Consider the following 15,233-nt stretch of genomic DNA (forward strand, 5'->3'; position numbering starts at 1 on the left):
TTCTCAATCAAATGATGGGTATGGCACCGTTCACATGTACAGAAACTGTAGATCAATTAAACGAGTACATTCTAATGAGACTGGCTTTTATATCCCTGGTGCAGTTTCGCTGACAATGAAATCATACTGTCGCAATCCGATACATAGTTATGGCTCTGTATGGCCAATTGTCGGTCCACGGCCATCTTGTCCTGTTAAAAGGACAAGGCAGCCTCCATCTTGGACCAGGTTCTTGTTGTATAGGAGAGGGCAGAGACTCATTCCTGCCCAGCAACACTGGCTGTGTAAGCTCTCCTGTGTTTTTGTTTTTTTTCTCTCTCCTGCTGGGCCATCTAAAGGTCAGGCTAGTTCTGTGTGTGAAGGCCTGATTCTGCCCGGCAACCTGGTTTTTTTTTGGGTCGGTCGTCTGGAGGTCAGGTTAATTCTGCCCAGCGACTCACTTTCCCACTCTTTTTGAACCCAGTCATCTAAGGGTCAAGTTTGTTTACTTGTCAACTCCAGTGTGCCGTGTGCAAATCCTGCCGATGTGGGGTGGCAACAGCTCGAAGCCTGAAGGGAGGAGGGACCAGGGAGCCAATCAGATATTGACACGAGGGAGTGAGACCTCTTAATAAAACTAGGTTTCCCCCCAAAATCTGGGTGGAGTATCTGCGTGTTAGCTGAAGGACCTGATCACTCTTTCGGCCAGGGTCTCCTCCCAGTAAAGTGCACTCGTGTCGTATCGTTTGGATTCGTTGTCGTTTGGACCCGATCCCTGTCAGCTCATCATGCTTCTGGTGTCTGTTCTGCTGGTCAGCTGTGCCTGGAGTGCGGTATTTGCTTTTTAATATCTGACAGTTAGCTTATCTAGCCTCTTATTTTTTCCCCTCCCTAACTTGGTACCAAATATCTACTCAGGATATCAGGATTGTATTAGTGAGCTCAGAATTGCACAATTGTTTAGCTAGCTTGTATAATTGTTCTATTTGTTATTGAATTGTTAATTGCAAACTGTTTTATGTGTGTGAATCACTGCTCTGTCTTTGTCCGGAGTGAATGAATCTGGGAGCTGTCTCCACCTGGAGATTAGCTGACCAAGGGGTTCCCGTCCCCGCGGTCTGAATGAGTGGAATCTGCCCAGCTGCAGCCGCACCACACTCTGGGTTACCCTTAGTGTGAAAGCAAGGGTGGCTGAGGCAGTGGACCGTGGGTCTCTTTCTCTGTGTTGCACCGGGCACCGCCCTGACGAACCCGATTCCCATCTTGAGTGATTGGTGTGTCTGCCTATTTGGTGTGGTGTGGTGAGCAGTATAAAGTGTATTATTACTGTGTTTTGGGGTGCGTTTGTACTTTTGATACCATCCCAGCCAAAGTTGCCTACTCCCCCAGCCCAAGTTGTAATTATCCCCCAAATAAACGCAGCCACTTGGCTTTTCACTGTTATTCTGGTCCTGCCTGTTTTTCCTCACTCAATACCAAGCTTTAACGAACCGCAATCTATTTCGGACACGATTAGAGCTGGATGAAAATTTTCAAAGTTCGCAATTTTGATATTTTTCATGAAAAAGAGGGATGAGAAGTTTTGTGAAAATTGCATCTCATTTTTTTGAGCAGCTCTAATGTCAATGCACTTAATCACTTCAGTGCCAGACAGTGCTCCAGAAAGGCTAGGCACAATGATTGCCCAACACTATCCAATATATTTGACAATAGCCTACTTTAAATGTGAATACCGCTGACAGATCTGGCTGGAGCGACTCATGTACTTGTGGCCTCTAGGTTTGATTGCCGGAACGCATTGCACTTGGAAATGCATCCACAAAACATTAAAGAAGCTCCAGCCAGTACAAAATGTTCTCAGTCTCCCTGTTGGCAAACACAGGTCAACATGAATATATCACTATGATGTTCAGCTCATTTCACTGGTTGCCCACCAGCTATCACATCAGATTCATAGTCCTAATCATGATTGTTGAAGAACATAACCTGCAGCTGAGCTATCTCAAAGACCACCACTCCTTCCAGGCCATGACCTTCCAATGCAGCCACCTTCCCCAGGAGCAATGAAACTCTCAATGGGGAAACTCTCTTCCCAAAAAGCCAAGGATGAGAACAAACCTGACCACCTTTAGGACAAAATGGAAGGCCCATCTCTTTGATGTAGACTTCTTGTAATGCTTACATGCACCCACACTGTAGTGCAGGTGCTCAATACCTTCTAAAACCAGGCCATCTATTTAGGTACCTAGATTGGAGTGTGGCTTTAGGCACCCCATTTTACAGTTTTAGTCAAATATAAAAGTTATGGGCATGTAAACAAGTTGTGACCCAGGCAGAGCTTTGACAAGTTCCTGTGCAGCCACAGAGAGAAGTAATTGGGATTGATATTGCCACTAGTTGTTCAGATCATTTAATCACACTTTCCTGCTTTGAGCTAAAAGTGATTTGTCATAATTTCTTTGACAAACTAAATGTAATACACTGTGTTTCTCATTTTAAGAAGTAAGCCTTTTCTTTCAAGTATTTATCTTTGTTTGAAATGTTAATATCATTGAATCCACAGATGAATCATCTTATATTAGCAGGGATACTATAGGATTCAAAACGGAAGCTGCTGTCATTTTGAATCTTTAGACGAATATTTCATTCTGAAATGCTAATGCTTTCCGGATCCCACTCCTACACAATTGGCAGGTCGTATTTTGTGTATTAAAATCTAAAAGTAGGAGGGTTTGCAGTTTTGTAAGGGTGCTTTCAAGCTGTTTTTTAAAAGTTTAAATCAGTATATTATTCAACCTTGATTCCAACTAGCTGTTCTCTGTGACATTTGGTGCCAAACTTCATAAGGCATTATGTTGCTGGGCAACTATATAATTTTATTATAAATACATGAGAACATTTTAGATTGAGTCTGTTCTTGAAAACAAATTTGTAAACTTAGATATGTTCCTTTCATATGTCTGTCCATTCTCCTAGATGCATGTTTGTCCAATCCTTTCTTTATATAAAAACCTACACAACAATGAAATCATTAACATAGTATGTGGTCACATGGCACTTTAACTGCCCGGTTTAATGTAGTAAGTTTTACCTTTATTTTTTGTTCAGCATTTCAATAATTCTGCTTGCAGAACACATATATGTGAAGCCAATGACAAGTCCCAAATCACTCTTACTATTCTTTATTTGTATAAAGCCTTTTCTCTTAACTAAATGTGATTCACTGAGAAAAAATGGTGTTTCCTTTAATTTAGTCTTCACAAATTATTACATTTCAGTGAATGGATTAGATTAGGTTTTATTGAACAGGCCATCATGCTGTCAGTGTAATGAATGTTGGAATAGATCAAAAGGCTGGAAAGCAAAAGGCAATAGCATATAATTAGCATTTCCTTGTTCGATATTTTAGAAGCAGATCTAGCACTAGCACTTCTACTGTAGAGCACTGTTAGCATATCATTGATTAAATCTGGAGTTGGCATTTATAAGAGATGGGCCATAACTTCAAATTTTACATCTGGATCCAAAGTTTATTGGGTTTTAGAAACAGAATTTTTATTTGATATAGTTGATACTTTTGTTTATTTAAAAGAAATAATTTCCCCACTAACAGGTATCCATCCTATATTCTGGGCACCCTTACAGTAATGAAAAATAACAATAATCTAATTCAGCAAGCATGAGGACAGCTCATTCCATCGTAGGTAGCTAAATAGATAATGTCTCTCTATTCTCGCAACAATCAACCCAGCTCCCTTGAACTGCTTCCTGAGAACTTGGTAGAAAAGATGGACCTTGCATTGTGTCTGCAAAGCTAACACATCCAGACTGTGGTAGACCCAGAGGGAAACAAGTTCCATAATAAATGGGCCTTCGTGGAGGTTGTCATGCTAGCAGCCCACTTCCATTTACAGAGAGGTAGTTCCAGCTCAAGTGCTTCTGCTGTTTGCTACTGCATCAGTATGGCATGGGAGAGAGGCACTCATGAGTCATTTAGGGCTTCAAAAGGTTGAAACTGACACCTAAATTCATTGTTAAATGGTGCAGATCCTGGAACACAATGGAATGCACTTTGGGCAAAATGCTTCATTCAAACAGGCCACTGAATTCTGCATCAGCTTAAATTTCCACGTTGCCTCCAGCTGTAGCCCTATGTAGAATGCATCATAGAAATCTAATCTAAGGTGACAAAAGCATGAAAATCATGTAGCAAAGTACACGTCCTGAAGAAAAAGTACTAGCTTCATCAAAAGCAGATGACAAAATGCCTAGGCAGCAGACAATACCCCTCAATTTTGGCCGAACTCCCTACTCAAGGATGCCAACACTTCTGCTTCCTCTTATCTGGGCCACATCCTGAGGTGTCCAGCCAAACTGCAGCCCAGGGGTTCACCTTTACACACTTTACAATTATGGGGTTGTTGGGTATTATTTCCCACCTCACCCCCAACATTTTGCAGTGCAGGCATCAATGTAAACCAGCTGTACACGTAAACATTGGAAAATGAAACATTTCCACACATTAAACATTTTGGGGGGATGCTATGGCTTTGCATTAAAATTAAGATTTTACAAGTCTTATGGAGAGTGGTTACTTAGATTTAAGAAGATGTAATATTATATTCAAAAATAACTACAGATCCTATTGTTTAATGACAAAAACAATTGTGATTGTTTCATAGTACAGATCTCACTGCAGTGTGCTACAGTGTCAAATTAAGAAGGGGAATTTTAATGATACCTGAAAGTGTGCTGAAGCCCTGCTAGAGTTAACTTCCGTTCTAGGATAATCAGGTCAGACTGTTGGATGATCATTAGACAAGTTAGTTGCTCAGAATTAAACTAGGACACTTTATTTAAACACATTCTCGGAAGCTCATCAGGGAAAGAGAATGAAAAGGTGGAGCATAATTAGAGGATTGAGCTGGAATCCATTCCTGATGGGTGGGGGTACAGCTGTAAAGACCTCAGAGCTGGATGTAGATAGAACCTCAGATGGAAAAAATCCAAGCCAATCTCCATTCACTCCAATTGAGAAGCTATTGGCTTTGTGTTTTGGATTGGGTTCTTAGGGAAGGACTTTTTCATGCTGCATTGGCCCTGTTCACTTTTTTATCTGTGATATAGTTTGGCAGAATTAGTTTATTAATTATTTTGATGGATAATATCAATGTTTATTTTTAAGCATTTTTCCTTTATTGATTTAAATTCAGAGTTGCAGAAAACTAGGGGAGATGTCAGAAAATAGCAAGCGGGGTCAGCTATTTAATGAGCTTCAAAAAGTTAAAGATTTATAAGCTAACAAACTGTTGATACCACATGTCAAAATATACAAAGTAAATATGCTTAAATCTAACTTTGATAAATTCTCAAGCAATATTTTTCTTACTTGATCTATGTGTATATTTCAGTATTATTGGTTTCTATGAATATAGTGAAATTCACATTTATCAATAAAAATCTAATCCTGCCAAGTCTAGATAGAGTACAAATAGGAGATAACTAAGGCAATTCTATTTATAATATCCTTTTAGATGTTAAAGTGTGTGATTACCAAAGGAAACCTGTTATAATCCAATGAAGATATGTTATGATGTAAGGATACCAAGAGGTAGGGAAGCAAACATTTGAAAGACAGTCTAAAGAAAAACACCCATTCAAATGAGAAATACTCTATCCAAATCAATACAGGAAATTTTACTTTGTTAACAAACAATGTAAAGAAAAAAATGTTAAAAAATTGTGCTATGCTATCAATATTCGTATTATTTTTACAGTACCCAACCATGTGCTAGGCCAGGGGTTCTCTCGCCTCAGAGAGTGGCCACCAATTCTTGCTGGTGGCCACACTGACACTTTTTCATAAAATATTTAATTAACTTCCAGATAAACAAATAAATATGCATGTATACACATCCAGATTATTGTAATTTATTTATGTAGGGTTGTTTTTTTTTGCAGACTCACTAAAAATAATGCTATGAAAAGTGTTTTTTGTATGTTTGCTAATATCACTTTTCACAGCAAGTCCTGGCAAATTAAGACCTGGGTGGGGGGGTGTGGGATGCAGCAGCAGGGCCAGGGAGGATGGATGGGGAATGGGTGAGGCCGCAGAGGCCAGGAACGATGGATGGCAGGGCCCCACCACCACATGGTCGGAAGTGTGGGTCAGCACCTGGGGCTGGGGATCAGTGCCATGGGCCAGCACTCACTGAAGCCCAGGGTTGGTACCTGCAGTTGTGTGGCCAGGGCCGAGGATCAGCACCCACTGCCATGCAGCCGGGGGTCAGCACCCAGAGCCGGCACCTGCTGCTGTGTGACCAGGGCCTTTGGGGAGGTTGGTGTTTGGGGTCGGTGCCCAGTGCTGCAGAGTTGGGCCTAGGAGTCAGTGTCTTGGGCCAGCACCTACCGGAGCCAGCTGCTGAAAAACCAGGACTGGAGGTCAGGATTCAGGGTCAGCACCTGGCAGAGCCTGGGGTTGGTGCCCGCCGCTGCATGACCGGGGCTGGTGCCTGGAGCTGGGGATCAGCGTCCACGGCCAGCACCTGCCGGAACCCAGAACTGACATCCAGGAGCAGTGCCTGGGGTCAGCCTGCGTGGTCAAGGTTTGACTGCTGCCGGGGTTTGGGGCTGGCGCTTGGGGTATGCGCCTGCTGCCTCATGGCCACGGCTAGGGGTCAGCATCCAGAGCCAGCACCCAGCGGAGCCCAAGGCCAGCACCAGGGATCTGCACCCAGGGCTGGCAGCTGCTAGAGCTTAGAGTTGGCACCTGGGGCTGGCAGCCAGGGTCACCTGGGGATTAGCACCTGAGGCCAGTGGCCGCTGGTGGGATTGGGGTTTGGCACCATGCAGCCAGAGCCAGGGATTAGGCCTGGGGTTGGAGTCTGAAGCCCCGTGGCTGGAGCCCTAGTCTTCAGCCAGGCTCCCAGCCTGGGCTACACTAGAGAGTTAGGCCGAAGGAAGCCGCCTTAAGTCAACCTGTTAATGTATGTCCTAGGTCCTTTGCATTGACCTAAGTCACCTCTGATGTCAACTTCTGTAATCTACCTCTGCGAGAAGCATAGCACTTAGTTTGATTTTCATGGACCGACTGCAAGGTAGCAGTTGAAGTGTTGTGTAATTCGACTTAATTGGCCTCCAGGTGGTGTCCCACAATGCTCATCTGTGACCGCTCTGGAGATCGTTCTCAACTCTGCTGTACTGCAGCCAGGTACACAGGAAACAGCCCCTGCTAAAGCCCCGGAAACTTCTGAATTCCCATTTCCTGTTTGATTAGCACTGGGAGTGTGCCAGCTTGAGCACAGCCAATCATGGAGACTACACACCCCAAACGTGCTCCAGCCTGGTCTGCACAGGAGGTGGTGGATCTCATCACTGTATGGGGAGAAGAGTCTGTGCAGGCAGAGCCCCGATCCAGCAGAAGAAACGCTGACATCTATGCAAAGATCGCTCGTGGAATGGGGTAGAAGGGCTACACGAGGGACACACAGCAGTGCCGCGTGAAAATAAAAGAACGTTGCCAGGTGTACCAGAAGGCAAGGGAGGTGAACAGTCGTTCTGGTGCTGTACCCCACACATTCTGTCTTTATAACGAGCTGCATGTGATTCTCAATAACTGGGGGGGGAGAGGGGGGACTACTCACCATGGCTGGAGCAACAAAGCGGCACAGTGAACGGTTACGGATCCTGATTATGTTATGGCTTGCACCTAGTGTAATAAGGGGTTTTTATTTATGAAAATGGCCTTGCTATGGAAACATTTTATTCATGTACAATGGCTCCTTTATTTTTCCCCCTGACTGACAGGTGGAAATGTGTCCTTCGGTGTGTCATCAACACCTGAAAGCAGACTTTAGCTGATTAGAAGGAGGAGAAAGAGAATGCGGGCGGACATGTTCAACAAGATAATGAATGCCTCCGGGACAACTGATGCAGAAGTTAGACATGGACATGGAGAACAGGAAAGCTTCCAATGAGCGAGAGCATGCGGCGCAGGATGAGATGCTTCGGATTATGAGGGACCAAGCAGACATGTTGAGGCATCTGGTTGAACTGCAGGAACAGAAGCATGAGGGTAGAGTCCCTTTGCAGACTGGTGGACAGCCATCCAGCATCGCCTGGCACAGAATCACCCTCTCCAAAGCTTTCCATGAGGCATGGGTGAAAAGTCCATTAGCCCTTTCACTTAACTCGGGGCAAGGGGAGGGTACAAGGAACAGAAGGCACCCATTCACAGACCTTCGATGGGCTGTAATGCGGTGTTATGTTACACAGCTTAAAATGTTTCTCCCGTTCCAACTTTACAACCCCTTTTCCCCAAGGTTACCTTTTCTTTCTGCTCTCCCTCTTTACTTATGTTTGTTAAATAAAGTAAATGGATTTGAGAAATAAATGTTCTTTATTGAGTAGAAGCAGTGGGCTTGGGTGAGGGGTTGGCTTTACAGGGACAATGATACAAGCCAGGTGAAGGTTTGGGAAAGCACAGTGAGTCATGTTACTGTGACTCATTACTGAAATGGCTTTTTCAAAGCCTCGTGGATATGCAGTGCCCCTGCTGTGCTCTTCTTATTGCCCTGGTGACTGGCTGCTCAAAAATGGCTGCCATGCGATCTGTTTCAACTGCCCATCCCCGCGAAAAATTTTCCCCCTTCTTTTCACAGATATTATGGAGCACACAGTAGGCAGCTATAACCATGGCGATGTTCTCCTCACTAAGGTCCAACCTTGTTACAAAACTTCTCCAACACCCTTTCAAGTGACCAAAGGCACATTCAACCATCATTCTGCACTTGCTGAGCCTATAGTTGAACCATTACTTAGTGCTATCCAGATGGCCGGGGTATGGCTTCCTGAGCCATGGGAGCAAGGGGTAGGCTACATCCCCCCAGGATAACTATTGGCATCTCAACATCATCAATGTTAATTTTGTGGTCTGGAAAGGAAGTCCCGGATTGCAGCTTTTTGAACAGACTCAATTTCCTACAATTTCCACGTCATGAACCTTTCCCGACCATCCTATGTTGATGTTGGTGAAATGCCCCATGATCCACCAGTGCTTGCAATACCATTGAAAAGTACCCCTTTTGGATTATGTACTCTTTGGCAAGGTGGTCTGGTGCCAAGATGGGGATATGTGTGCCATCTATCACCCCACCACCATTAGAGAACTATATCCTGGTGATACATCCACTATGTTTTGCACATTTCCCAAACTCACTACTTCTACATAGCAGAAGTCTATTAATGGCCCTGCATACTTGGAGCACAGCAGCTTCCACAGTTGATTTACTTACTCCAAATTGATTCCTCACTGACCAGTAACTGTCTGCCATTGCAAGCTTTCAAATAGTGATCGCTACTTGCTTCTCCACTGTCAAAGTAGCTCTCATTTTTGTGTTGCTGAACTGCAGGGCAGGGGAAAGCTCTGCACAAAGTTCCTGGAAGGTGGCCTTCCACATTTGAAAATTCTGCAGCCATTGCTCGTCATCCCATAACTGCAAAACTATGTTGTCCCACCAGTCAGTACTTGTTTCACGGGACCAGAAATGGTGCTCGAGTGCAGCTGCTCTGTGACTGCCATCAGGAACTGTGAATTGTTTTTTGAAATGGCTTGCAGCAGGGCTGCTTGCAGGACATCACTATGTTCTGTGCAGCAGACCGTACTTCGGCTCTGGAAATACTGCAAGAGAAGGCACAAGGTGTTTGAGATGCTCACAGCAATAGTGCACAGCTGAGCAGGCTTCATGCTTCTGGGGTTATGGCATACGCATGGTGGTTTTAAGGCATGAAAACTACTAGGTTGTTTGCTGTTGATGTGAGGGAGGGAGCACAGTGCATCATGGGATGCTGATGCAATGTTCCCATTCTCCCCTGTGACAATGTTTTGGTCCCATGAGGCATTGCACAAACTTCCCAAAGAACACTGAGGCAAGTTGTACTTTGAAATAGCTACCAATGATGCACCGCTTTGTGCGTCGATGCAGGTGCTGCTAGTGAGGATGCACTCCATCGAGACAATGGCCACGCACAATCAACTTCATTAATTCAGGGACTTGAGGTCGAATTAGATAAAGTTGACTTAATTTTGTGGTGTAGGCAAGCCTTAAGTCCCCACCACCCAACTACCCCAGTGGCTGACGTCTGAGCCACACTAAGCCTCCCCACCCCAATCTCCCCTCTCCAGATAGAGAACTCACCTTGCTCCTTCAGTGTTGTGCCCCATCAGTCTCTGGAGACATGCAGAGTGCACATCCAGGACCAACAGGGGGGAGAGGAGCCTATGCTTTGCAAACCCTCCCCCACTCAGCACCCAGGAAGCTGTTGTAGCTGCAGGGAAACCCCCTGGTGACCGCATACAGCCACAGTGGCCGCATTTGAGAAATGGTGAACTAGGCTCTTTGCAGAAAAAGTAATGTTAACATTAACATTATTTCTCATGTAATGTGATGACCAAGTAACACAAACAAGGACATTTAGAGAAAAGGCATATCAGCCTATCTCATCTTTGACTCAATTCATATGGGGCCTGAGCCACAGCCCATTGAAGCCCATGGAAAGGCTTCCACTGAAAACCCATTTAAATCAATCAGGCCCATAGCATGATATATGGTGCATCTCACTGTTGTCAGAACTCTTCATAGATGACTTCATCTGCTGCTATTGGTAGATATAGCAGCTCTTGCTGCTTTAGCTGATTTTTCTCTTACTTGTATGGATTTCTGCTAGAACCGTAACATTTTCATGTAGGTTTGTTTGTGCATGTGTTTAATTATATATGGCTTGCATTTAATTTGGATGTCTGATTTTAAAAACAAACACATTGCAATTATTTCAAAGTGAAGAACCATCACAAAGGTTATCAGTGGATTTTAAAATAAAATTACTATAGTGAGAACATACAAAGAGACACCATGTCATTGCCAATATTAGTTCCAGAAGCCATTCATAGATTTGCAGCAATTTCAAATGCCACTTAAAATGTTAATTTAAAATCTCTCCCTTTCCAGAGTGATCTACTTTTGTCCCACTCAGCATTACATTTGCTTGAAATTTTCTTTAATATGCAACAGCAGATACCACTTTTCTATTAATTCACAGACAATTCATCTCTTTGTTTCTTCTTAATAGACCACCTGGCACACTTCGATACATTACATATATCCTTTTAAGGGGTGAAGCTCTAGATAAGAAAGATGGACTTGGGTACTGTATAAGTGCCTGGATTTTATTTGTGGTTTAGAGCAAACAAATGGTTGGTGTAAATACTACATAGAAATAAAGAACTGAGCTATGCAATGGAATGTATTTGTATTATGTTCAGTTTGATTTCACTGGCTCAGTAGTGACTGCCATTTTGATAATAAAATACTTTCCTGAATAATTTAGGTCTGACCTCAGTTTTTCATCATACATATAAAGCAGACAACACAAAGAAACTAGATCAGAGTTAAAATAATCTTCTAACGCTATATTGATGAAGTGATCCAACTTTTTAATTGATCCTGTTTTCCATTATACACGTTGTTGCTCCAGATTGATTAAGAGATAATTGCATTTGATGTAGATCTTATAGCAGGAAACAAATAGCTCAAACAAAAAATGATGATGCTGCAGGTTGAACCATCGACTGATTCATGCAACATTTATCTCAAAGTTCTCCACGTTAAGCTTTAGTAGTACTCTATTCCATTAGAAAATGCCCTATTTGCATGGTTTTAAAGGTTTCATTCCAACATTTACAGGTGCAACATTTACACAATTAGTCAAATATTCATAAATGACTTGTCAATGTCTTCAAATTTCATTAAATCGCAATTGATTAAGTTCCCGCATGTTTATAACAGCTGCATTTAGGGTCTGATCTAAAGTGCATTGACGTCAATAGGAGTCTATTGACTTCAATTTCAATGGACCTTGGATTAGGCCCTTGATAATGGCTATCAAAGCTAGCACTGAAAAGTTGATTTACTTCAGTCTCTTGGGGTATATCTAAACAGCAGAAACACCCTGAGAAGCACTGCCACAGGTCTATGTCTACACTCTAATGAGACTCATGGGCTGCAAGCTATAAAATAACAGATGTAGATATTCAGGCTTGGGCTGGAGTCTGGGCCCTCGGACCCTCCCCAGCTTGCTAGGTTTTAGAGATCAGGCTCCAGCCTGAGTCCAGGTCAACTGACTCTGATTCATGCTGTAGAGCTAAAAATAGTAGTGTAGACATTTGGGCTTGGGCTAGAGCCCTGACTCCCAGAATCCCCTCCCATTCCCTCGCTCCCAGTTACTGGGTTTCTGAGATAGACTGCTATTTTTAGGCCCAAAATATGAGCTGGAGTCAGATGACTTGGCTTTGAGACTCGCTGCTGTGGGGTGTTTTTTATTGGGTTTTTTTTTTTGGTTGTGTAGACATACCCCTAGTCTCTAGTATCTCTTAGTCTCCTGCACCATGCTTTGCCTACTCTGAAAGATAGGGTGAAACCATGGCCCCATTGAAGTTAATGGGAGTTTTGCTGTTGATCCCAATGGGGTCAAGATTTCACTCAGTTTCTCTGAAATTACATTAATTTCTCCATATAGAAAAAAACAGGAACAGCACAGATTTATTTAAAGATCAGTTGGCAATTTACCCAGCTGAGATCGTTTGGTTTCCTTTTGTACCAAGGGAAAAATGTTGAAGAAAGAAAAAGTGAAATTATTATTTTGTTTTGAATTAACTGTTATTTCACTGCTCATTTTGATGCTTAAATCCAAGAAATCTAAAGTTATTATGTTCAGTGATTTAATAGTACTCTTGATGCTCCCATTTTCACTGGCAAGCTTTTGGTGGAAAAAAGAACACTTTTTTGAGCTTACATAGAGCTCTTCTTCAGGTATGGAAAAAGTATTCAGCTCTGGTCTACACTACAGAGTTAGCTGCCTTATGTTGACCTAAACATCTACACTAAAATGTAGCTCCCACTGATGTAACTCACCCACTACTCTCACTTAAAAACTCCACCTCCATGAGAGGCGTAGCACTTAGGTAGATTCAGTGTCACTGTGGGCACTGCATTGCCTACAGTGACTGTTGCTGCCTTTCAGAAACCATCCTACAATGCCCCATGCTGATTGTTAAAACAGTGCAAGTGCTCCTGGTGAGGATGCACACTGCCTACACAAGGAGTGTCGTGTTGGCATGCAAAAACGATTTAACTGCTGTGGTGGCTGTTCGTCAATGTAACTTAGGTCAACTTAATTTTTACTTTAGACTTTCCCTCAGCCAAATACAAGAATGAAACAGCTAAGGTGTTAACACATGTTGCAAGAGACCATTCAAGGTGAAGTGGGCAGTTAATATCTCTTCAATCATAGGACAAAGGAGGGTTAGGGGATTACCGATTGTTTTAATGAGCCATAAATCCAGTGTCTTTGTTTAATCCATGACTGTTAGTGGTTGGCAGAGTTATAAATGTAAATTCTCAGGTTCATCTTTTGAAGGTGTGTAGATATCCTTTGAGGATAAGGACTGAGAGGTCAGATATGGAGTGATCATTTTGTGAAAAGCATTTGCTAATGGGTGATATAGTGTTTTTGTCTTATTTTTCTGTGACAGTTCATTCAAGGGCATATTAACTGTCTCATTTCATCCACATAGCTGTTATTAGGTGCATTGGAAGAGGTACACCACATGTTCTGATAAGCATGTATAGGACCCTGAATCTTGAAAGTGTGTTGTAGGATGTATTGATCATTGTAGCAATAGAAATATGTCTACAGATTTTGCATTTGTTATGGCAGAGTCTAATGCTACTTTGAGTTGGCATGTGCTGGTTGGTGGAGAGCTTGCTTCTGATGATCTTGGTGAGGTTGACGGGTGGAATATCTGAAAACGTCTTGTGAATTAGACCTCAGACAAGCATATAAAAGAGATGTGAAGTTTTTAGACCAAACTGGGGTGGAGTTTTTTTAGATAAGTCTTCATAACAACACATGAATGGACTTATAAAAGGAACTATTTTCAGAGTTCCATATTTTAGAAGGATTTTGACCAATACACTTCAGTGTCTACTAAAATACTCATCTGTGTTCTCCTATTCAATGCTGGCTTTGTGCTGCACCAAAATGCAGTCAGCCCAAAAGCCAATGTAATCTCCTCCCGTGGCATAGAGCCAAAGTAAGGAATCTTACACGACTCCCCTGCTCCCTGTTATGGTACCAGTGGAGTTGTCAGGGATCCCTCCCCACTCTGAACTCTGGGGTACAGATGTGGGGACCCGCCTGAAAGACTCCCTAAGCTTATTTCTAGCAGTTTAGGTTAAAAACTTCCCCAAGGCACAAATCCTTTCCTTGTTCTTGGACGGTATTGCTGCCACCACCAAGTGCGTTAGACAAAGATTCAGGAAAAGGACCACTTGGAGCCCTATCCCCTTCCCAAATATCCCCCCAAATCCCTTCACCCCCTTTCCTGGGTGGGAAGGGGCCTTGAGAATAATATACCAACTATTAGGTTAACAAGGTGAGCACAGACCAGACCCTTGGGTTTTTAGGACACTAAAAACCAATCAGGTTCTTAAAAGAAGAACTTTATTATTAAAAACAAAAGTAAAAGAAGCACCTCTGTAAAATCAGGATGAAGGTAATAAAAAGACTTCAAACAGAGGATTCCCCTATAGGCTTAACTTTGAAGTTACAAAACAGGAATAAACTTCCCTCTTAGCAGAGGGAAAATTCACAAGCTATAACAAAAGATAATCTAACGCATTTCCTTACTATTACTTACAATTTTTGTAATCTTAGATGCTTATTTCAGGTAGGGTTTTAGATGTTTTTTTTCCTGCCCTGGTCCCTAGCTGTCTGAGAGAGAGCAAACAAAGAGAGCACAAACAAAAACCTCCCCCCATAGATCTGAAAGGATCTTCTTCCCTTATTGGTCCTTTTGGTCAGGTGCCAAACAGGTTATTTGAGCTTCTTAACCCCTTAAAGGAGGGATTTTATGCTACCTTTAGCTTTATGTTTATGACAGAAGCACAGCGGGAGGAGAGATGTTATGGCCAAGACATCCCTAAACCATACTAATCCCTTAGGTTGCTCTATCTTGTTGCAGAGTCCCTCATAAAGTAGCAGTAAGATCAGCGTTGGGGAAAAAGATATACAAAAGCAAATTCAGCAGCTGACCACTGCCACTCACTTTCTAGGCTTGTGTTCAGTGTAGCCATAGCTGTGGATCTGGCCCAATATTCTCTGGTAAGAAGTTCATATTCAAATTTTTAATCAGAAAG

The sequence above is a fragment of the Mauremys mutica genome, chromosome 9 (assembly GCF_020497125.1).
Source record: "Mauremys mutica isolate MM-2020 ecotype Southern chromosome 9, ASM2049712v1, whole genome shotgun sequence".
Classification (NCBI taxonomy): domain Eukaryota; kingdom Metazoa; phylum Chordata; order Testudines; family Geoemydidae; genus Mauremys; species Mauremys mutica.